The following is a 25,278-nucleotide window of genomic DNA, read 5'->3' on the forward strand; positions in this document are numbered from 1 at the left end:
TGGACAAAGCTTGGAGGTGTGGGACAGGTGCCCATATACTTGTGGGAGGCCCCTTTCACATGCCAGGGGTGGCAATGAAAGGGAATGGCTCTTGGTCCAGCCGTCTCATGCCACCATGTTCCAACGTGGAGCTCTGAGGAGTCTGATAATTCTGAATTGGAACCTGGCCTTCCAGGTTGTTATGAAGGTATACTTGTCAAGGTCAGAGGCTAAAACATTTTATTTAACATGTTAGTAAGCTAGATTTAAAATTTAATCTTTAATTTAAATTTTCTTTTTTTTTTTTGAGACGGAGTCTCACTCTGTCACCCAGGCTGGAGTGTAGTGGTGTGATCTTGGCTCACTGCAACCTCCGCCTGCCAGGTTCAAGTGATTTTCCTGCCTCAGCCTCACGAGTGGCTGGTACTACAGGCAGCTGCCACCATGCCTGGCTAATTTTTGTATTTTTAGTAGAGATGTGGTTTCACTATGTTGGCCAGGCAGGTCTTGAATTCCTGACCTCAGGTGATCCACCTGCCTCAGCCTCCCAAAGTGCTGAGATTACAGGCATGAGCCACGGCACCCAGCCTAGAATTTTAAATATTTAGATATTGCGCATGTGGGCCTTTGTTTGCATTCTTTCTCTGGACACCCCAAGTGTTAGGCATGGGCCTGCCAGTTAGATTTTCAAAACTCTGTATCCTTCCGTCTCCATGGCTGGGGACTTGATTTCCATCTCTCAGGCTGAGTCCTAAGAGCTCAACTTCACTCGAGGCAGATGATGCACGGGTAGCTCTGTTGCCACACGCCCAGATGCTGAGGCTCAGCACTGGTTTGTTTTGGCTGCTGATTTGTTCCAGTTTCTGATATTTTCTTTTAGTTGAAACATTTAGAGTGAGGATCTTCACAGTGATTACTTTTTCTGAGGACTTTACCTTCAGCTCAGGCTTTGGACTCTGGCAGTCATGTTAGTATCATCTGATCCAAGCAGGGGCCTTCAGAATCTCTTCCAGGCAATTTTGAACTGATGTGCAGAATTGGTGTCTGTGAGTGGCTATAACTCAGTGCTGTAAACATGAGAATTGCTGTTGGACAGCCATGTTTCACCACAGGAAAAGGTGGTGTGGAGAGAAAGGGAGAGAGAGCCGCGTGCAGTGGCTCACGCCTCTCATCTCAGCACTTTGGGAGGCTGAGGTGGGAAGATTGCTTGAGCCCATGAATTTGAGATTAGCCTGGGCAACATGGTGAGACCCTGTCTCTGCAAAAACAATGTAAAAATTAGCTGGGCATGGTGGCACGTGCCTGTAGGACCAGCTACTTGTGAAGCTTAGGTGGGAGGATTGCTTAAGCCCAGGAGGTGGAGGCTGCAGTGAGCCATGATCATGCTACTACACTCAAGCCTGGGCAACAGAGAAAGACCCTGTCTCAAAAAAAAAAAAAAAAAAAAAAGAAAAAAAGAAAAAAAAGCGGGATGTGGGGTAGGATGTTGAAGAGAAGAGGGAGAGAGAGATTGAGAGAAACTGCCTGGGTTCTTTTATTTTTATTTTGTATTTTTGAGATGGAGTCTCACTGTGTTGCCCAGGCTGGAGTTCAGTGGTGTGATCTCGGCTCACTACAATCTCTGCCTCCCAGGTTCAAGCAATTCTCCTGCCTCAGCCTTCTGAGTAGCTGGGATTACAGGTGTGCACCACCACGCCTGGCTAATTTTTATATTTTTAGTAGAGACGGGATTTCACCATGTTGGTCAGGCTGGTCTCGAACTCCTACCTCGGGTTCCCCCTGCCTCGACCTCCCAAAGTGCCGAGATTACAGGCGTGAGCCACCGTGCCTGGCCCCTGCCTGGGTTTTTGGTGGCTTTTCAGGTTCTAGAAAGATCTCTGGGTTCTATTAGACACCTCAGTTCCTTCCAAAGAGTTCTCCTGTTTGCTTAGACTGGATTGAGTTGGTTTCTGTTGCATGTAACCATAAAGACCTCGACAAAGATCCCATTTTCCAAGCCGCTTTTCAGGTAACTTGCTTTGATCTCGGTGCCCTCCTTGCATGGAGGCCTGGGATTGCTCTCGCCAGGGCACTGGTGGGCAAGGCAGTGCATGGAGCCTACTGCTAGGTGCCACACTCTGCCTACCATCAGGACCCCTTCCCATTAGTTTAGTACAGGCTTGACTCCTAGGAGCTAATGTCAGTGGGTAGGTTTGGTTGTAGACCTCATCTCCTCCTACTTGCAAGAAACAGGACTATTCAGGCCACGTCCTTCAATGTGATGTATTCTATTCTGTATAGATTTACAATTTAAAGATATGTCTATGTATTTCTTAATAACCAGTTAAAACCTAAATAAATGGATAATTGCACTTGTAAAATTTATGAATAATAAAAAGCAATTTAAGCTGGATATGTGCAGTTTATTAGAGCAATCTTGAATACATATAATTGCAGAAAAACTAGTAGGAGAATTAAGATGTTGGTACAAGGCCAAGCTTAGAGGATATGAGTGGAGTTGTATTATTTCCAATTTTACTGATAGGAAAACTGAAGCTTCAGATAATGATGAAGGAGGATCTTGAATTGAGGTCTCTTTGTTTCCAAAGCTGTGAGGGTAATACTAAGGAATGCAAAATTGGGAAATATAGAAACAATTGATTTCATGTGGAAAAAGGAACGTTGGGAATAACTATTTTTTTTTAAGTCTGTTTGTGTCATGAAAAAGATAGGTTCTAGAAAATCACTTAGAAATATTATGTCACAAGAACAGAAAACCAAAAACCGCATGTTCTCACTCATAAGTGGGAGTTGAACAATGAGAACACACGGACACAGGGAGGGGAACATGACACACTGGGGCCTGTGGTGGGGGTGGGGGCTAGAGGAGGGAGAACTCTAGGACAAATGCCTAATGTCCGGGTTCATAGGTGCAGCAAACCATCATGGCACGTGTATACCTATGTAACAAACCTGCATGTTCTGCACATGTACCCCAGAACTTGAAGTATAATAAAAAAAATTTGTAATGTTACTTAACAACCGTGGCCTGCAAGCTCATCTGAGAGACTGCTTTCTTTTTTTCTCTCTTTGCTTACATGAGGATTTAAGCCAGCCTCCACAAGAGTCTGTGGATTCACTAATATAGCCACATTGTTGATAAGGACAAAAGAGTCTGGCCTTTTAAATCTAGTGTAGGTAAGACAATGAACTGACTGGGTTGCTCATTCTCCCTCTGCCCTTGCTGATAATCTTGTAGTTCCCTTCCTCTGGTTTGTCCATCTCTTCCCTCTCGTCTTTATCCAGTCTACTCACTCCATGTCTACCAGCTTGTTTGGATGGGTTTGTCTGAAGTTTTCTCCGGCTAATACAATCATCTATGCTAATATTACTGTTAAGATGCCTTAAAAAAGTAAACAAATTCCAAAAACTAATTCCTTAACCTCCTAAATATTCTGTTTTTGTGTTTCCAGGCTTAGCTTGGCCAAAATCTTAAATTCAAGCACTGAATCTAATTACAGATCTACATACAAAAAAGATGTTTAGAGTAAGTTTGTCATGATGCAGAGAATTCTGTGCCAACAGTTTTATGATTTAATTTTGTTTATTCCTAAAATTCCCAGTCTAATGGGCCTATCCAGGATCATGTCAAACATGGAAGACTTACCATGGTGTGGAGTAATTAGATTTTTCCCCAAAATTACTTTACCATATGTTTTAATCAATAACTAGTAACATTTAAACTCTTACAATCCTATCAGCTGCAAGAGAAAAGTAAAGCACTAATTAAAAGACCCGTGTCCACAGTAGAAAAAAAATGATGAATCTTTTCATCACTCAGCAGCTTAGGGATGCTCCAAATATATTGTTTTCTTTTCCCCCTTGGAGTTATTTATTGGTCAGGGGGAGGGTGGACAGAACTGCTTTTGAAGTTAAACATCTTGCTTGGATGAGCAGATATGTTGCATCAAATCAAAGTAATAAAAAGACAAAATGCTTTATTAAATCTTCTTTATCACTATATTGTGCTCCAATAGGATGATCTAATTAAAGACACAGTTGAGCCTCTTTCATCTGAAGAGGAGTTCACAGGCTTTCATTATTAAAAGGTTTGCACAGAAACAAATACATGGCTGTATTGCTTCCAAGTTTCTCAGCGGTGCCTCCTTTCCGTTTTGCTCTAATTGTTGTGGAAGTCTTGGCTGCCACTTCATGGTTTGATACTAACTAGTCCTTTTCATCTTCAAAGTACCTGTGAGGCATTAACATGACTAATATTCATAATACCACTCTGAGGTAGGCACTAGATGTCTGGGAGTGTTGTATTCTTTTTGAAGATATGAAAACAAAAGAATTGAAAGTGGTGTCTACTCGAATGCTGATGATGAACATTTGGCTTTCTGGTTCTGAGTTTGCAGATGTCTAAGCTGGCACTTTGTCTTCCTAAGATATTGCTAATTCATTCTGCGTAACAGCGGACTCTTTCAAGTCACCAAACTCATCACCATAATCCCCATCATCAAAAAAACGTAGAAAAATTAGAGAGAAACCGACTAGTGATTGCCCCTGGGCTGTGATATTCCTAGGTCTTCTCAATTTAATATAGGTATTCACTAGGTGTTAAATTGTGTTTTACTTCACTTTTTTTTTTTTTTTTTTTTTGAGACTAAGTCTCGCTCTGTCACCCAGGCTAGAGGGCAGTGGTGTGATCTCAGCTCACTGCAACCTCTGCTTCCTGGTTCAAACGATTCTTGTGCCTCAGCCTCCCGAATAGCTAGGACTACAGGTGTGAAACATGCCCAGCTAATTTGTGTATTTTTTTTTTAGTAGAGATGGGTTTTTGCCATGTTGGCCAGGCTAGTCTCAAAGTCCTGACCTCAGATGATCCACCTACCTTGGCCTCCCAAAGTGCTGGGATTACAGGCATAAGCCACTGTACCCAGCCTGTGTTTTATTTTAATTCCTGAATAATATTATTCTTGTATAAAATGTCACTCAGATTCGGCTAGCAGCTGCATATAGGTCTTAGTTGACCAGCCAAATTGTTTTGTAATTTTTTTAAAATTTGCAATTCTTGTGATAAAGTTTGTGCTCCTTACTTTACCATAGGCCTTCTGTTGTTTTACATAGAATTGATTCTGTGTCACTACTGGAAGCATTTGAGTTTACTTACTTAAATAGAGGAGGGAAGGATTATCTTATTTTCTCCAAACCAGGACAAATTTGGTAAGTTAACGAAATTGATAAATTGTTGAATTTCCTTGACATCATCTCACTCCTACCCAAAAGTGATCTCTTCCCTTTTCCCTTTCTCTGTCAAATGTTTATTCTTTCTTTTCCTTTTGTTCACCAAATTCTTATTCTATTTATTGCAGTTAGCATTCTCAGAGGAGAGTTATCTAATAAGGGAATCCACACTGAGTTGTAAATGACTGCACCAGCTTGGCGTTTTACCCCTCCAGAGCTACTGGAAGTTTAAAAGAGGATGGTAACCATGGCTTCACCTCTGACATCTGCCAAGCCAGTGGAGATATTTATAGGGACATAACCTTTTTTTTTGCATGATTGTAATCTCTCAAATCAAATTTTATATTTGCGATTGTTGGCTTTTACATTGTGTACATGTAAGGCAAGCCTTACCCTAAAGCCTATTTCTATAAGGTACATTCAGATTTCTACACCAGAATCTAGAAAATTAGAAGAAATCAACAGGGAAATGCTTAAAAAGGTAAGTCTAAAACACTGTTTATTTACTTAGGCTTCTCTCCTTGTATATGAAAACATATAAGAAGACACCACAAGGGAAGGGAATGTTTTGGGACAGAAAGCAAAGCTAGACAGACCCTCTTCCATCCTTATTTCCAGTCTGAATTGGATGCTGACCAGCTTGGCCCTGGGAATTTCAGAGGCAGATAGGATGGAGATTTCCAGCTACGATGAATGATGAACGATCTCAGATGGAGGAGCTGGTTGGGGAACAGCAACTATGCATAAGAAACGTGAAACCTTCCAGTCGTGACCTATTTCAGAGCTGAATTGCAGGCTTGAGAGCGGACAGTGCAGTGCAGAGCCACAGCCTCCCTGTGTATTTTCTCAGCCATTATCTTGGCAGCTTTTCTCCTGCCTTTAACTTCCCCTCAGTGGAGTTAAGTCAACCTAAGTCCTCAAGGGCTCAGGCAGCCTAAAAGCAAGTCACTTCCTGGGACATGAGCATCTCAGTTAATTCCTTTAGACTTCCATTTAAAATTTTTACAGGTTTTTAGCTTTTGTTTAACAATAATTTGTGATCAAGATTGAATTAAAGTTTATTTTATTTTTAGTGACATTTTCACAACTAGTTTGAACTTAGGTCTCTTGCTGGAGAAATATTTACAAAGAATTAACATCAAATTGCATGGTATAAATGCCATGCCATTCAACTATGTAAATAGCAGCTGAGATGTTTAATTGAAAATAAAACACTGGTAAAATGTAAACATTTTTGTTCCAGTTGCAATGATGTAGCCTTCAATGGCACAAATGAATTCAGTAACTGATGGTGGAAGTTCGAGTTTGTAACAGGGTCCAGTAAGTCTCGTGTGTCTGGAAACCCTTTTAGTAATTGCTGTACTCTTCAATGCTGTTCAGTCCACTTCTCAAAACACACTCATTTCTTGTCACAAAGATTGGCTGTTTGAAACCTCCTACACTGGCACTTTAATATACAATCCAATGCATCATCAGGCATTGGGTTCCTGCGCTCATGAAGCTATTTCCTGGGTGTAAATTAGATGTCTCTCTAAATTGCTTTATTCTTTCAGGCTACTAAAAGTACACGTGACACCCTATGGCATCAAATTATGCTTATTTATTTACGTAGCTGTAACATTGTGTTGTATGGTGCAACCTCTGCAAAACCCTCAGGTCATATCTTGACAAGTGTAATATGGGGGTATTAACTGCAACTTGGTTGTGGTATAAGGAATGTGTAACTACTTTGGGGACAGTTTTCTAAATATATCTCTTCTTGGAAAGGGGTCCTTTATTCCACATTTATGGGCTGTAATATGTGGGATGAAATTGTCATACCTTTAGATCCAAACTTTGGTGTAGGTGGAAGATTATTTCAATGATCCCAATGATTATATAATTTGTCTTTAAATTACATTAATAAAGAGCTTCCATTACCTTTCTTATAAAACTGTAGCCACAAAACAATAACTTACTATGAAGAACATAGATCTAAAACCAGACTTCTTACGTCAGCTGTGAAATCTTTGACAAGTTACTTAACTATTCTACTTCTTGGCTTTCTCATCAATGAAATGGATATGAAAACAATGTCTAGTTGATTGGACTGTTGTAAATTAAATGAAGTAACGTATGTAAAGTGATGAGAACAGTGCTTGGCATGGTTAATGTTATGTATATGTGATTATTATTCATTTAGTTGGTTAATATTTATTAAGGATTTAATGTTTTATCATCTACTAATATGCATCATCTTTCTATATTATTATTATTATTATCTTTTATGGGAAACAATTCTGTAAGGAAGTAAACCTGACTACAAGCTCTCACTGTTTATTTCCCCACAGTGAAGAATTAGAATCTGATGAAAATGTGCTCAGATGTAGCAAAAGGTTTAGTATAAACACTTTAAAAAAATGTAAAGGGCAGTATCTGGACTTTAGTAAGCACATACGCAATGAAATATTAGTTTGACCTTTTCGAGGCAGAAATGAATATTTATTGGAACAATAATATTTCAAAATATATTATTGTGTTTAAAAATAGATTATAACACAGCAGGTACAGAATATTTCCACTTTTTAGTAAAAACGTAATGCCTATGGATGCAAAAATAATCAGCATTTTGATCTTTAAGAAGTTTATTTTATTTTATTCAGATGGTAAACATATCACCAAGAGTAAAGTTCTATGTCAAATTGCATTTTTGTCCTCATTTGGTGAAATGTTTATATGCAAATAATACTTTTACATTTTATGTCTTATACAAAGAAAATGAAACTATAATTTTACGAGGATCACCTAAGGTAAAAAATGAAAAAGGTCAAACGTTGGAATTCAATTTAAAATACTATATTTTTGTTGTTGTTGAGAAATGGCCAAATCTTGTTTTCTGGCATGAGGGTCAAAGATCCCAGGATAGATTATTTTGGTCCCTGTTATAGCCACATCTCTCTCTTTGATTGGAGTTAAGTAAAACCCAGGAATTATTTTATGACCTTCCCTATTGCAGTAAAGACATTGGTGTGAGGCATATCGACTTTGTGCTCCATCCAAGGCATTTCATTTCTGATGCTCAAAGTGGATTTTGTCAGAAATAGAAAATTATTTGCCCAATTCAAAGACTTTTTAAAAAACAAACAAAACTAGCACATTTATAGGCCAGATCCTCCCTCTCCCTTCCCTGAGATGTCCATGTTATTTAGATTTGGGCCACCAGCCACTGTCTTTCGGACTTTGAATCTTGAGGAAGGATTAAGAAGGAAGTGGATGGATGGAGGGCTCGCTGTTGCAGTGGAACTGGGCTGGCCTGCCTAGCCTGCCTGGCTCCCAGCTCTGTGGGAACGCTGGGTTCCTAACTATTTTCCCAGCCTGATCCTCCAGCTTCCCATCATTTCTGCAAGACTCTATATACCCCCATTCAATACTCCTTCCACCTTTTTTTCCTTATGATAATCAGAGTAGGTTTCTCTTTCTTGCAAACAAGAACTTTCATTGATGCAATAAATTTCAAAGCTTGGGTATAAATAAAAATCAACATTTTACCCGGAATTATCAAGGTGACCAATAGGAACCAGTTGTAGGGTGACGCAACCTTTAAATAATGTTTTATTTGAAGGTATTCTAATAGCTATTGGGAAGCCATATCAACTATAGGCTTCTGTAGGATCTAACAAATAAAATTTGCCCAAACGTGTTTGCTTTTGGCAGTCATCTCTAAATCAGCCAGTGATGGCACATACTGTAACTCGATACTGTATTTTCAGAATTTGTGCTGCCATTTGGGAATCTGAACTTTGACATTATTGGAATGAGCAATTCTAATGTTTTGGGAAGGTGGGGAAAGGTAAATCAACAGGCATGTAATTGGTTTCAATACTGTGCTTTTCAAAAGTGAAATGTTTGCAATGGTGTTATTAGCTGAGATACTGTAGATAGTTTTACATGTCGGGAACAATTAACACGTGTCCTGTGGGTCTGATTACTAGCGTTAAGGAAGTTCTGCTCTGTGTAAACCCCAAAGCAAAGCCTCCAGGAAAGTTAAAGGTCCCTGTTCTACCATTAAAATGGGAAAGTAATGTGCCCTTTTTTGATTGACTATAAACTTTGACTTGTGGGACTTTGTTCTCCAAGGTGAAAACAAACATGAGTACAACACAAGTTGTTTTCCTTAAAAATTCAACCTTTAGCAGAAACCATGTATCAGAACATTTCTTAAAATAAAACTAAATCACTATTGCCGTATGGCTAACACGGGAAAACAACAAGTTAAAAAGCTAAAGTGACAATTTTCCTTAAAATAGAGCACAGAAAAAATTTTGCGTGTTTAGGACATTGCCCAGAAGACTGATAAATTTGATATTTGATATGTGAAACTGTTGGAGGCATTGCATGAAACGTTGTAATTATAAAAGATTTTAGGAGTAATTAAATGATTGAACGTAAATTTATGAGACATCCTGGTTTTTATGTGTCATAGATCCTTGAAATACAAAAGTAATTAGGTGAGATTCACACAAACACAGTAAATTAAATCTATTACTAGTAATGTAGAGTAATATTCGGATTCTCCATTATATGTGAGTAGAAAGAGAGTCGTAAACCTGGCCTTCTGCTCCCAGCTTCTTTCCTAACACCAAGTAACTAACCTGAGGCCCAGTTTCTTCACATGTAAAGTGAAAAACATGGACTAAAAGAGTTCAGTCTTTCTATAAGTGCTGGGAAACTCCACGATCCTAAAGTTAATCTTTTAATAAGTTGAATCTTATTTGTTATTTATTTTTATTTTTTTTCTCACTCATGGACTCAGGCTACAAATATGTTTAATCTTTTGTGTAGCTTTTTATGTTTTTTTTTTTTTCTCAAGATGAAGGAGAAAAGGAACAGAAAGAAGTGTGAGGTTAAAGTAGACAGTAGAATCCAAAGTGCCTTGCCTCTGAGTGGATTTAGGGAGGCAGAACCCCCCTCCTCTATATCCTTCCAGTCCCCAAAAGACAGGTGGGGGACATTGCTCCTCTAGCAACCGTCACCCAAAGCAAAGAGTAAGTCTCTTCATACCACAGGGAAACTCTGGTGTCAAAATTGAAAGTGGTGGGCTAAAGAAGTGGTTTCTGCCCGTGTCACAAACAGCCTTGTGGCTCTGAACAAATTCCGTAGCCTCGGTAGGCCTGTTACCTTCCATAGCGGAGGGACAGCTTTCTAGCTCTTTCTTTTTTTCATCCAAAGAACCTGTGTTTTGGGTATAATGACCTAACTTACCTAGTATTTTGAGGTTAACTTTTCTTTAATTTGTCAAAAATATTATCATTCCAAGTGAAAATTGAGATAGCTCCAAAGCTGAGACCAAGTTTGTCATTTTGAAATCCCCACAGGCCAGCGCTGGACCTTCCCTCCAAGAAAGGAAAGAAAAGAGCGAGACGCATGGTGAAGCAGATTGTTAAAGCTGTGGGAAGATAGAGAGATTAGACATTTTTCTACCAAAAGCAAGAAAGTTGTAAGAGGAAAGTGAAGAAAAAAAAGAAAAAAATTAGAGGCAAAGGGAAGAAGTGGGGGAGGAAGAAGGAAATAGAGTAAGTGCAGCCCCTCCTGGCCAGCTGTCTTTGAAGTGAGGCCAGAACTACCGCAAAGGATTGTGGGAGACGAGGTCAAGAGAAAAAGTAGATGGAGACCCTTTGCTCAGAGGTTAATAGTTATGTGTCAGAAGTGTTTTATCAGAGTAAAATGCCCTGTGCATTTTTAGATACTTTTTCGAGGAGTAAACCAATTCTGTGGAAGTTTCCCAAGGTCCTTAGGAAAGAGGAGTTCTATGGTTTATAACCTAAAAAAAAAAAAAAAAAAAAAGATATTTTGGAATTAGAGAATCTGTTTTAATTAGCAATAACAACAAACTATGGAAAAGGCCTGGTATTTCATATTTAAAATGGGTTAAAAAGAAACTAGTTTTGTTTTTACTTTGGGATGCAAAGGGTGGGCGAGTGAAGCCGCTGATCGTGATGGGGAGAGCCTGTTAATTGCTCACCAGCATCTGCTCTGTTTCTACAAGTTCTGTGCCATGTAGCACTGTAAATTATGAATGAGAAAGATGATCTTTGCTCTTCTTAGGACTTCTGACTCCTAAGCCATGCTAGACAAAGGTCATAGCTGAGGTGAATTTAAGTTAGCTTTGGCAAAACCCATTTTCTTGTTCAGATAGCTGAATAGATGGTTGTGCAAAATTAGCAAGGGTTACTATGGAAACATTAAGAAAGTTTACCGAAAGTGTAGCAGACAGTAGCTCCAGTGATATTTCCTTGAATGAGTTATCCAAAGGGCTTCAAATCATAGGTTCCGGGGAGATAGTTTTTTGTTTTGTTTTGTTTTTAAAATAAGAATACCAAACATTTCCTTTATGTTTGGCAGATTTCTTTGTGTAAAAGTGATGTGGTCGAGTTTTTACTTGTGTAGCTCTCCTGGAACATGCTGCCACGCAGCCACTCACATGATTAAGAAGGCTCGCAGGAAACCTCCACCTCTGACTGTTTAATTTACCAGGACTTTTAAAAGCAAGGCTGATAAAATTCATAAATTTATCACATCTCTAGCGGTTGATGACACTCATCAAGTCTGTTCCTGAAACTCTTCAGTTCTGTGCTTTTGTAAAGCGGGGTCACTGATGACAAACTTAATGCAGAACAATCGAGTCGTAACTAACTTTTAAATGTTTCCTTGAAGGTTAAGACCAGAGGATCTGAATAAAAAAGTAGCAGGATCCTTGCTCTGATCTTTCCTGACATTTCCCAAATCCACAAGGCAGAGGGCATGGTGCAGGGTTGGAGAGTAAACTGTTCCATACTCAACTCTCAATGAGGAGCACTGGCAAGCTAGTTTTTGCAGGCAGGTAAAGAAATAAACACACACACATTATACCACTATTATTTTATTTGCCTGTGCATGTATTTTTAATAAGCTTATCAAAAACACATATCTGCAAGGAATACTTAAGAGCACAGGTGTAATAAATAATCATATAATTGCAAACTGCTGAGATGCAAATTTCTATTGTTTGATGCATTTAAAAAAATGCTGTCATTCTTCTAGCTTTTCCCAGTATAGTTGTTATATAAAGGAACTGATTTAATTTTTTTTAGGATTATGAAGATGGTTGGAAGCCTGTCTAAGATTATGTTGCCTCCTCTTTTAATTGTTGGTCAACATTTCAAATAGAATGCAATATATTACGTGCCTGATGACAAGCAAACTGCATGTTTCTTATAGGATGGATAGTTAGTTGTCTTTGTAAAACCAAATATCATTCTCTAAAAAGCAGGTCAGGTAATGCTAGCCTTAGTTAATAGCTGGGGTACCTTGAGTACCTCTCAAATCAATAATGACAGAGGTAGCCTGATAGCAATTTATGAACCACAGTCCTCTTGGGAAACATATTTCAAACCATAACTTCATCTAAACTGTTTATCGGCTAAACTTGCTCAAATGTATGAAGTGTCAAAAAGTTTCTTTGACATTAGGCTTGTTATTGTCCTTTGATTTATGCAGTTAAGCAAAATGTAGTAAATAAAAAGATTGTTTGGTGGTTTAGTATTTTAAGGAAATGATTAGAAACATTTGCCAGTGCTATTCATTTTATACAGTTTTTCTTTCCAAATTACAAAAATAGTGTTTCAATTCAGTGAATGGCTTCACCATAACAAAATCTTAAATGATCATTATAGTAAGTGGAAATGCTGATGAAGTTACTATGAAATAGTTTAAAAACTGTGAAGTAAATATGTAATGCTCATATATAAAGCATTTGTCTCTCTCCTTTAATTTCATTTGCCTGGCAGTTTACAAAATGTCCCATTAATAATCTAAGGCATATTTATGGTTGTGAATTTACTTTATTAAAAACACGGTCATCATATCTTAGTTGGTTTTTGCAGAAACTTTCATATGAAAAAAAACAAAGGGCCATTCTCTTAGAAAGCATCCTTAAAGAAAATTATTGGGCTTAGACAAAACGTTTTGATTTGCTAGGAAATGAAAATATTGACTTTTCAGATTTCTTGATGATGGACTATTCTAGAGGTACAAAACGCCTCAAAAGTCAAACTCTAAGACAAATCTTTTAAACAAGATTTCATTTCAATATTGTAGTTCATGATTTTACATTTCATTTCAGCTTGAAGCTTTTCATTCTTACAATTGCTTAACCACATTTCAATATTAGGCAACTCTAGGCAGTTATAGATATATAATTATAATAGTAGGCCAAGTATTCCAAATGATTGCATTATGAGGTTTTAAAAGCTTATTTTTTAAAAACAGATATAAATGCAATTCACTTGCGTATTGTAGGCAAACAAGAAACCTAATGGAGACAGATACATTTTAATGCATGAGTTGCTTATATGAGGCTTTATGTGTCCAATATATGTGTTTCTGAGTACTTAACTACTAAGCTGATGGGTACCATAAACAAAGTCACAGATACAAAAGAACAAATGAGTTCACAGATATCTATACCAGAATTGTTAACTTAGCAAATCTGTTTCCTTGAAAACAAGATATAGTGAATCTGCACATATTTAATGGAAAGTGGTTGCATTTACTGGAGAATTAGGAGAAATTACTTCTTAATGGAGCCAGAAGTTCTGATCTGCTATCCTTCAAAGAAAGACTGTTTCCCATGCTGGCCAAAATTCCTATGGAGCAACCTATGCCTATTGATAAGTTATCGGATTCCTCTCCGGAATCAGCTGGGCAGGAAGGATACAGAGAGGAGGAAGGGGAAGGGAGAGGAGATTCCAATAGTGGCCCCGTCTGATTGCCAAGGTAGGAGGGGGTGGAGAGTTGAGAAAGGAATAATAAGAGAGGTAAAAGGAAAGAGAACAGGAAAGAAGAGAAAAATCAAAAAGAAACAAAGCAGAGACCAAGCAGGGTGATAATAGCTATATAGAAAAGGCATCCTTGTAAATGGAACAACATTCCAGATCTCCAGGCTCATTAGAGTGGGGGATTGCTCACCTGGATTGCATGAACCTCTCACTGAAATTGTATACATATTTTGGGAGTATGTATATGTGCATTTTTTTTCTGCCTGGGTGAAAGTGTCCTTTTCTTCGATCTGATTCACCAAGGGGTCCAAGACTCAATAAAATTTAAGAACTACTACTTTAGTGAGATTATACACAAATTGTAAAGACAAATGTCTTTAATGGAGACATTGAATGCTTAGGATTGACTGTACATTGTCCAAGAATGTTACCATCTAGTATTAAGTTGTATATTCTGAGAAGAGTATCCATTCTTTCAGACATGTAGAATGATAGCTATTCATTGAAACACTATTAAAATAATTTTTTGTTTTGAGACAAGGCCTCACTCTGTTGCCCAGGCTGGAATGCAGTGGTGTGATCAGGCTTACTGCAGCCTCTACCTCCTGAGCTCAAGTGATCCTCCCACCTCAGCCTCCTGACTAGCTGGGACCATAGGCACGTGCCACTATGCCTGGCTAATTTTTTTTGTAATTTTGTAGACACAGGGTTTCGCCATGTTGCCTAAGCTGGTCTTGAACTTCTGGGTTCAAGGGATTCACTAACCCAAGTGCTGGGATGGCAGGAGTGAACCACTGCCCTGGCCTTCAACCAAATACTATTGATTGACCATTTGCACTATGTTAAGTCAGCATTTTTCTCATTGAGTGCCCTGGGAGTGTGGAGAAACAGTGGTACAGGGGAAAGGGCATTAATTTGGAGCCAGATATTTCTGGGACTCAGGTACTATATGGAATTCGAACTAGTGGAGTGAAACTAGGAGGGTGATGTGGCCTCCTTAACTCTGTGTCCTCTTCTGTAAATGAAGAGGATGATCATTACTTCATAGGGCTGTTGTAGAAATGAAAAGAAATGCAATATTAGCCTACATTTATTGGATACTTACTCTCTCTCATTCACTATGATATGTTTTCTATGCTTTATGTAATTTAATCTTCTCAACAATTTTATGAGATTGATGTTATATTTATTTCTATTTTACAGATGGGGAAATTGAGGCAGAGAAGCCAAGGCATGTGCTAAAGGTCATGCAGGCTATGAATGGAGCTGGAATGTAAACGCAGGCCATTTGACTCCAGAGCCCATGTTCTTGAACCCTTAGAAAGACAGCAGCAACACACCGGGTGCAGCAGCTACTTAGTTGGAGTGGCTGACAAGGTTGGCAGAGGATCCCCTTCCTCCCATGGAGTGGCTGCCATGACACTGCGTGCACTGAAGCTGCTCCTATTTCTGAAATATGTATTGTTATTTTTTTCCCTCCATGTTGAACATTATACTCTTCTGTTCTTTCATACTCTCTTCTTCCCTTCCAGATGAATTCTAGGGATTTTATGAATCTGTAATTCTAAGGGAGAAAGGATAATAAGAATTGTAATGTGAGTGTCCAAAAAAACCCTAATTTCCCATCACCTACACATAGCTGTCTGCTAGATGCTCCAGGAAAAATTGTGACTTTCCAGATACCTGGTTTCCCTCTTCCCTCCCCTCCCATCCCCTCTCTCCCTTTCCCTTTCCCTTTGGCTTCCGTTCTCTTCCCCCTTTATTTCTGGATACCTGGTTTTCTATCAGAATGAGATCTAATACTCACAAGTATTATCCTAGCAAAACAGAATCCCACATACTCAACACATCTTTAAAAAACCCCTAGAATTGGCTGGGCGTGGTTGCTCACGCCTGTAATCCCAGCACTTTGGGAGGCCGAGGCGGGCAGATCACAAAGTCAGGAGATCTAGACCATCTTGGCCAACGTGGTGAAACCCCGTCTCTACTAAAATACAAAAAATTAGCGGGGCATGGTAGTGCGCGCCTATAGTCCCAGGTACTCCGGAGGCTGAGGCAGGGGAATTGCTTGAACCTGGGAGTCCGAGGTTGCAGTGAGATGAGATTGCGCTACTGGACTCCAGCCTGGCAACAGAGCGAGACTCCGTCACAAACAAACGAACAAACAGCCTAGAACTGTACAATTTTTTTTTTTAAGTTAGCCAACTATCTGTGGGCAATTACATAATGTGTGTAGGCATTATATGACTTTGTGCTTTACATTCAAAGAAAGTTCAAAACTTTTCCTCTTTTGGAGTGTTTTCCTTTTCCCCCAAGGGATCTGGATAATATTGATGTGTTTAATGTATTCAACTCCTAGAAAATCACATATATAAAAATGTAAGTTTCTTTTTCTTTTAATCAAACCTCCTTTCTTTTTTGTTCTTTCTTGGTACTGTTCATCAACAAAATAGCCAGATCTGGACTTAACGGAATCTTATTCAGAGTTTTGGGAGATTTGAAAAGATATGTCCCCATTGAAATAGAGCCTTGTTTTTTCTTCTAGGAGAGAATGATTTCCAGGAAGAGCGGGACACATATGGAAGGCCTTAGCTTATCTTCAGCGCCTCATACACCCGTTCTGGACTCCAGAAAGGCCATTGAGTGGGATTAGGCCTCAGAGATAGGATGTCAGTCCCAGTGAGGGATGGCCTAGAGCATTCTTTAATTTTTTCCTTGGGGTCACACGTAAGAAACAATTTTCCAGCACTGATGAGTGTTATTAACAATGAGACGGGATAGAATTTTGTTTCCTCTATGGCCATGCTTCAAAAATAGAAAAGCTGTCTTTTCTCTTGAATGACTGAATGAGGCTCTGGGGAGGAAAAGGTGGATTGGCAGATCTCTTAAAGGAAGCTTCTCCTTCTAGGCACTCTTCTAAGGCTTAATACTTTAACTCCCTACATTAACCTAGTTAAACTAAAAAGTGATCTGAGTAATTTTATTTTTATTAAAGCTCAGATCAAAATGCCAGTCACATTGATTGAGAAAATCAAAGGAATCTTTGATGTGAGTGGTTAAATTGCTGAATTATTTCAGTCCCATACCCTCACAGCGTGAGTACCTGATCTGATAGACATCCTTGGAATTCCTTTTTTGTTTGAGACAGAGTCTTGCTTTGTCGCTCAGGCTGGAGTGCAGTGGTGTGATCTCGGCCATTGCAGCCTCCACCTCCCAGGTTCAAGCGATTCTCATGCCTCACCCTCCTGAGTAGCTGGGATTCCAGACATGCACCACCATGCCTGGCTAATTATTTTGTATCTTTAGTAGAGATGAAGTTTTGCCGTGTCAGCCAGACTGTTCTCAAACTCCTGGCCTCAAGTGATCTGCCCGCCTCGGCCTCCCAAACTGCTGGGATTACAGGCATGAGCCACTGTGCCTGGCTGAAATTCCATAATAAATCCCTCTATGTCTATTTCTTTTTCCAAATATAATTTTCTTCATTTCCAAACATCACCTTTTAAGAATCCAAGGATTTTTCCAGGCACAGTGGCTCATGCCTGTAATCCCACTGCTTGGAGAGGCCAAGGTGGGAAATTCATTTGAGGCCAGGAGTTCGAGACCGGGTGGGCAACATAGCGAGACTTTGTCTCTACAACATAAAAAAATAAAAATAAAACCCTAAGGAAATAATGGTGCCTCTCTACCTTTCAAAGCTTTTGACCTTCAAGTGAGAAAATAAATTATTTTTAGGAAAGGCATCTCAACCTTATTTACAAATGAACTCTCTATTTGTCAAGAGCAACCTCAGTAAGGATAATAGGACTTCCCAGTTTGAAATACAGCATGAACATTTCTTCTCAGAGGCTCCTGAAAGACTAAGAATGAGATTTCTTGACTCGCCCTCCCTCAGCATCTTCTCTCACTCTCCTCCCTCCTTCTCAGAAGCTGTGTACAGCAATGGGCTATGTAACTGGGTTTCACTGGTGCCTGGTGGAACTTTTAATTCCTCCCTGTCAGCACATCCCTAGTCCACTTTCATAGTTTGGATAAGGACTGGATAAGCAGCTGAACTTCTGGGGACTTTTCCAAATGAAATTCAACCTTTAGACCTTTGGAGGTTTACCCAGTCTTCCTCACTACCCGAAGATGAGTTTGGAACAAATTTTCTCTTAATGGATTCTATTTGTGGGTAGGAGAGGTAATGACTGCTTTACTCAGAGTCATGAGCATAACTTCAAATAAGGAAAAAGAGCCATGCAGGAATGTGCGAATAGATGCGATCCTGACGAAGGTGTGTCTGAGGAGGTGCTGGGAGGTTCTGATCGGCTGTTGAAGGGAGATACTGTATCTCACGTGACAGAAGTCACCTCCTGACATCAGAGTTGCATTTGAGTGGTAATTTAAAAAATAATATAGCTGACAAGGAAATATGGAAGGCATTACATTGCCATACAGTGAAATGTATATACAACATTCAAGATCAATTACCGGGTACTGATTAGCTGGGAGAAAGGCAATAAGACTTTAAAAATAGAATTTGTAGAAATAGCACCCTGTCAAGGTGGGACTGACTATGCCTCCTGCTGGTTTGTTGCAAGGAATTCTTTTTTTTGGAAAATCCCGTTGAATTGCGTGACTTGTGAATCTGGCTCTAGAACTGTTAATGTTATAAGAATTGAAAGAGGACTGTTTAAAAATACCAAGATATCTTTTAAAATTCCCATTTTTAGCACAGCTACTTGTCGTTAAAATAAATCATTCCATTTCTGTTTGTCCAGGTTACTGCTTTCACAGCAGGGCCAGGGCTATGGTGAAGTGTAGGAGGTGTGCAGGCCCCTTCACTGTAGCCATGGCTCTGTTTCATGCCACATGTGCTATTTAATAAGTGGTTAAGCCCCAGATATGCATGCAAACATGGTGCATCTCCATGTATTGGTTTTGGTAATGTTGTAAATAATTGGGAGAATACGTTAAAATTTGTTAATAATGCTCCTTTGGACTTAGTCTATTTTTTTTTTTTTAAGATGGACTTTTGCTCTTATTGCCCAGGCTGGAGTGCAATGGCATGATCTTGGCTCATCGCAACCTCCGCCTCCTGGGTTCAAGCAATTCTCCTGCCTCAGCCTTCCTGAGTAGATGGGATTACAGGCATGTGCCACTACGCCCAGTTAATTTTGTATTTTTAGTAGAAATGGGGTTCCTCCATCTTGGTCAGGCTGATCTCGAACTCCTGACCTTAGGTGATTCCAGTTCTAATTCCCCAGCAGAGTTGTCTTGGTTGTAGTGAGACATTTTTATCCATCCTGACCACAGCACTTGCCTCCACGCTCATGAAGCCCAGCATGTTGCTGCTGTTCTGAATGTCTCTGCTTTGTGAGCGACATGTTTAATGAATTGGGAGTATCTGTACACATTGCATTCACTTAAAAAGGGAAAAATACCTTTTAACAGCTACAGAAATTCAATTTAGTTTATTTAGGAGGAAATGAGAGACTTGAATTGTAGGTGTGAAATCTTACAATCTTTCAGAATGATTTGGTTTGGGGGATGGTTGGAACTGCATGGAATTGTTTCAGCCAAAATAATTTTGTGAGCACGTTCCCAAGCTCATGATCATGTTTTGATAAGAAAAATCCCTTTCTCCACAAGTTCTCAGGTCCCGCTCATTGGCCCCTGCCCTCAATTCTGGAACCTATGTTAGGCTGTTATGTGGCTCAGTTCTTGGATATATGTTTTCAATTTGAGTCAACTTGATGAGAGAAAAATTACTAAAAAGTGGGAATGAGCTGTGAGGTGAACAGGGTTTTCCTATCAAAGTGGAGGTATTTTTAAAAGCATTTATTATTTTAAACTCAAACATTTATAGAAAGCCATGAGTGTGAAGTGTATGATTACCAGTTGTGGCTTGCTGCATTGAAAAATTCAAGTTCATAGGAAATATTTACTGAGGCTCTGGTTTGCAAGCAGTTTGTTCAAGAGAACAATTTGGTCCAGAAAGTGTGTCAGCTAAAAAACAGTTTACTAATATAGTAGTAACAGGCAATTAGGATTCATAAGCATTGCCATGTCTGAGACATGATTTAAGGTCTTAGATGGAAAGAGTTCTGTTATTAAGAGAACAGAATTTACATGCTGTATCTGTGTAGGTCTTATGCATGTCAGAAGGGAGAAAACGACTCCTTCATTTTCCATTTTTATGAGCTCTGATGTAACACAGTTGTTTTTTTTGTCTGTGTTGAAAATGATGAATATAGTTCTTGGCACATTTGTTCCATAGTAAAGAAGAATTTAACGTACAAGTGAAAAACCTCTGCCTTTGACCGTAGATTAAAGAGATGTTATATGGTGAAGTTTACTTCCTAAGGAAAGGTTAGTTTTTTGTGGCACTTTCTGAAAATTTGTTTGGGACATATACAATTCTTTTTTATAAATTCTGGAGGTCTGAGGAAAATGCACTTAATCACGTTAGATGAGAACATTTCTTTTTGTGTGAATTGAGTTCTTATCAAGGTTCTGATGTTTTTTCTCACGTATTTGCCCTGGGGTTCATCTCAATACAATGCATTTGTGTACTATTGAATAAAAAGCAGGCTGCAACAGTATTTATTATATATGATCCTATACACATGTAAAATTTTGTGTGTGTGTGTGTGTCCACATGTGTATAAAAAACTATGTCTTTAAAGTTGTTAATAGTTAACTATGGGTGGTGGGTTTTAAGTGATTATTCTTTTCTTTGTATAAGTTTTTTTAAATAGTGCACAATTTTCTTTTGTTGTTATGAAAGGTGTCATACATTTGAAAGAGGACATATGTACAGTTTAAATGATAATAACATAGTGAATACCCACTGTTTAGCTGAAAAAAAATAATATATTACTCTGTTACAGAAGGCAAGCCTTCCTTCTGCCCCTGCCTCTGTCATGGAGGTAGCTATTTGCTTGAATTTTGTGCTAATCATGTCTTTACTTTCTTATATAGTTTAGCAAGCTGTGAATGTATCCATAAAACATACACAGTTTTATTTTGATTGTTTTTGAACTTTAAATAAATGAAATCATACTGGATATATTCTTCTGTGACTTTTCCTTTTTTTTGCTTCTTATGTTTTGGACATTCATCCAAGTCAATGTGTGTATCTGATGTTTTTCTTTGAATGTGAAAAATATTTCAATCATACACACAGATCAATCAAGTTACAGTCATTTTGAAAAAGGAAAACCTCATATGTACATTTAAAAGTGCTGAAACAGTGCTGAAATAACCAGGTTTTTGTGAATGAAAATTTTTTTATTCCATTCATATATGTCCACATGTGGATGGTATAACAGCTGCTTTCAGAATAATATTTTTAGGGATCACTGGCTGCACCCATAACAGAGAAATGCCTCCTTTTCCTGCCCCTGCCATTAAAACATGGTGTCTGAAATTCAACCATTAGCTATTTTTCCCTGAGGATTTTAGGAACTATCTTCCAAAAGAGAAATTGTGTTATGTGGTGATTCAACATGAGCTAGTTGAGCCAGTGATCAGCTTGAGTACCTTGACAGCGAAAGAGCAGGTCTTAAGGAGCAGAGGAAGGGGGAAGGTTTAGACCTTGAAATGTTTGGAGGCCAAGCTTCAGTATGGCACTGAAATGAGGACTCAGAATAAACAAGATATGGGATCAGTCTTAGTGTTCATCCACATACGCAGTGGAATACTATTCAGCCATAACATATTGCTGTCGTTTGCAGCAACATGGATGAATGTGGAGGCCCTTAAGTTAGGTGAAATAAGCCAGGCATGGAGAGGAAAATACTGCATGATCCCACTGATATGTGAAATCCAAAAAGTTGAACCCACAGTGGCAGAGAGTTGAAGTGGTGGTTGCCAGGGGCCTGTGAGGGTGGGGAGAAACAGGGTTGTTGGTCAAAAAAGACATTTCAGTTAGTCAGAAAGAATTCAAGAGATCTATTTACCAGGTGGGGACCACAGGTAATAATAATGTATTGTGTACTTGAAAATTCCTAGGAGTTTTTAAGTGTTTTCACCATAGATAAATATGTGAAGTAACATGTATATTAATTAGTTTGATTGAACCATTTCACAACATATACATATTTCAAAACATGGAATTGAACACCATAAATATATAGAACTTTTATTCGTGTATTAAAAAGAGTTTGGGAATTCTAAAGGGAACCAAAGACGCAGTGAGGAGGCAACACCCAGGTGTATGTGATGCAGAGAAAGGAGTTGGGAAGGCAACACTTTAGTCACTTTACGACCGTGCCCATATGCAGTGACAAGCACTTCTTGAGTACCTAGTATATCAGGCTTTGTGGTAGGCATTAACAATTGAAAATATAAGAAGTAAGGCAGTCCTTTCTTTTAAAGAACTCTTGGCCTTGTGGGGGAATAAGATATACCAGCAGTCTTTGCTCCAGGTCCCAGATGATTATTGAGTGGGCACAAAAGAACAATGGACTGGTAGTAGGGGAGCCTTCAAAAAGGAGTGACCCTTGAAGGATGCATCTGGTGGGCATAGAAGGGGAGGTCATTTCTATCAGAGGGAAGGCCATTTTCAGAGGTACGGGGTATGAGATTAAGGAGTCCAGCGACTTGCTGACACATGTGACTGGAGTGATGGGGCCATCCTGTACCACCAAAGTGATGGCTCTGCAGCCTGACCTTGTCACCCGCCCATTTGAAATCATGCCATACCTCTCCTGCACAGCACACATTATTACACTTGGCCTCAGTCCACCTCTCCTACTGTGCTTCTCAAATTAGTTTCCTTAAATGGCTCTCTGCATCACAACTTTCTTATTTATAAAAATAGAGAATGACATCAGAGCGCCTAAACTCAGCTTTCTGCTTTTTCCACAGAGATCCTGGCAAATGGGTGTTTCTTCTCAGAAAGGGATTTTTCTCCATGACTGCAGTTGAATTACAGAGTTGTATAAACATCCAGGTTCTTGTTAGTGTGGATGAACTATCCATGAAAGTTTTAATGCAGGAGTCTATGAAAATACCATTTAATCAATTGTCAAATATTTGAGTATCTATTGTGAGCAAGGCACTGTATAACCGTTATGCCATGTATTAATCTATTGGAAAATAATTTGACCTTGCTTGTATAGTATTTTGTTTATTTTATTTTATTTTATTTTGAGACCGAGTCTCACTCTGTTGCCCAGGCTGGAGTGCAGTGGCCGGATCTCAGCTCACTGCAAGCTCCGCCTCCTGGGTTCACGCCATTCTCCTGCCTCAGCCTCCCAAGTAGCTGGGACTACAGGTGCCCGCCACCTCGCCCGGCTAGTTTTTTTTTTTTTTTTTTTTTGTATTTTTTAGTAGAGACGAGGTTTCACCATGTTAGCCAGGATGGTCTCCATCTCCTGACCTCGTGGTCCGCCCGTCTGGGCCTCCCAAAGTGCTGGGATTACAGGCTTGAGCCACCGCGCCTGGCCGCAGTATTTTGTTTATTTCTACCTTAAAGTTTGTAACTCTGTTATAAGTGTTTACGTACCAACTATTTGAGGGCTATATACAAGGTATAGTTTTATTGTACTTTGCTTCTTCTGTTTCAATAAAGTACAAGTACAGTAAAATAATCATATCTGGCCAGGCATGGTGGCTCATGCATGTAATCTCAGCACTTTGGGAGGCCGAGGTGGCTGGATCACCTGAGGTCAGGAGTTGGAGACCAGCCTGGCAAACATGGTGAAACCCTATCTCTACTAAAAATGCAAAAATTAGCTGGGCATGGTGGCGCGCCCCTGTAATCTCAGCTACTCGGGAGTCTGAGGAGGGAGACTTGCTTGAACCCAGGAGGAGGAGGCTACAGTGAGCTGAGTTCGTGCCACTGCACTCCAACCTGGGCCACAGAACAAGACCCCTCTCAAAAAGAATCACATCTTACCAATATAAGCTAACATATCATCATTTTAGAGAATATTAAAACCATAAATAAGAAAGAGTAAAAATGGTAAGAATGAAATACTCCCATTATCTAGAAATAAATAGAACTTGTTGTGTAATTCAATTAAATTTGATAGAGCAAATAATTATGGCACCTATACTAGGCACTGTGGAGTATGCCAAGCTTTCCATGACACACTCCCTCTGCCCTCTGTACTTGTTAGTGTATCGCAAACCTATATTCTCTGTACTGAAGAAATAGAGAATGGAGAATTTCCCATCCTTCTCTCTAGTCTCAATTTCCAAAGGCAACCTTCCTATAATTTCACTCTCCTGCATAGGAAATTCATACAAATCCATCAGCCCTGTAATTAGTCTAGAGCAAGTGGTGAAAAAGTAAGCACGAGAACAGGCAGATTTAACAACTTATACTGAAGTATCCACCTTACTCCAGAAACTGGTAGTGACTGTAATGGATCTTTTCCTCTGCTACTCTTTCACTTTCATGCCCAGACTTAACGTTATCCGTCTAGAATTTCTGATACTCCAGAGGAAACCCCTATGAGATACTGCATTTGCATGTGGCTCTCTGACTTCATTCTCCCTGCCCAACCTTTCTGAAATCCCACCCCAAGGAAAGGCTGCTGAATAGAGGCAAGATTACACTCAAAACCATGTCCTGTTTCTTTCCAGGTCTTTTGTAGGATGTATTCATTCTGGGGAAAAAATTAGAAGTAGGAAAATCTCCACTACTACCACCTTAGTCCAAGCCATTACATGTCTCACTTGGTTATTGCAACACACACACACACACACACACACACACACACACACAAAGTTTAGAGACAGAGTCTTGCTGTGTTGCCAAGGCTGGAGTGCAGTGGTGCAATCATAGCTCACTGTAACATTGAACTGCTGTGCTCAAACGATCCTTGTGCCTCAGCCTCCAAGTAGGTAGAACTACAGGTGTGCCTCACCATGCCTGGCTAATCTTTTTTTTAGCTTTTTTCATAGAGATAGGGTCTTGCTATGTTGCCCAGGCTAGTCTTAAACTCCTGACCTCACATGATCCTTCCACCTCAGCTCCCCAAAATGCTGGAATTACAGATGTGAGCCACTGCATCAGGCCTGGTTATTGTTATTACAGTATTCTTCTAACTAGTTAACCTGTTTCTGATGTAGACTCTCCAACACATCAGGCATGCTGTCACCTCAGGCCATTTGTACTTGCTCTTCCCTCTGTCTGGACCCCTTTTCACTCTATTTTGGGCTCTATTATTCAGTGTCTCTGTACTGAAATGTCAACATCCTCAGTGAGGATTTATCTGGGCTACTTTATATGAAATTATAACTCAGGGGCCTTATGTTTCCTAATCCCATCCTGAATTGTATT

Source organism: Theropithecus gelada, chromosome 5, assembly GCF_003255815.1.
Source record: "Theropithecus gelada isolate Dixy chromosome 5, Tgel_1.0, whole genome shotgun sequence".
Lineage (NCBI taxonomy): Eukaryota > Metazoa > Chordata > Mammalia > Primates > Cercopithecidae > Theropithecus > Theropithecus gelada.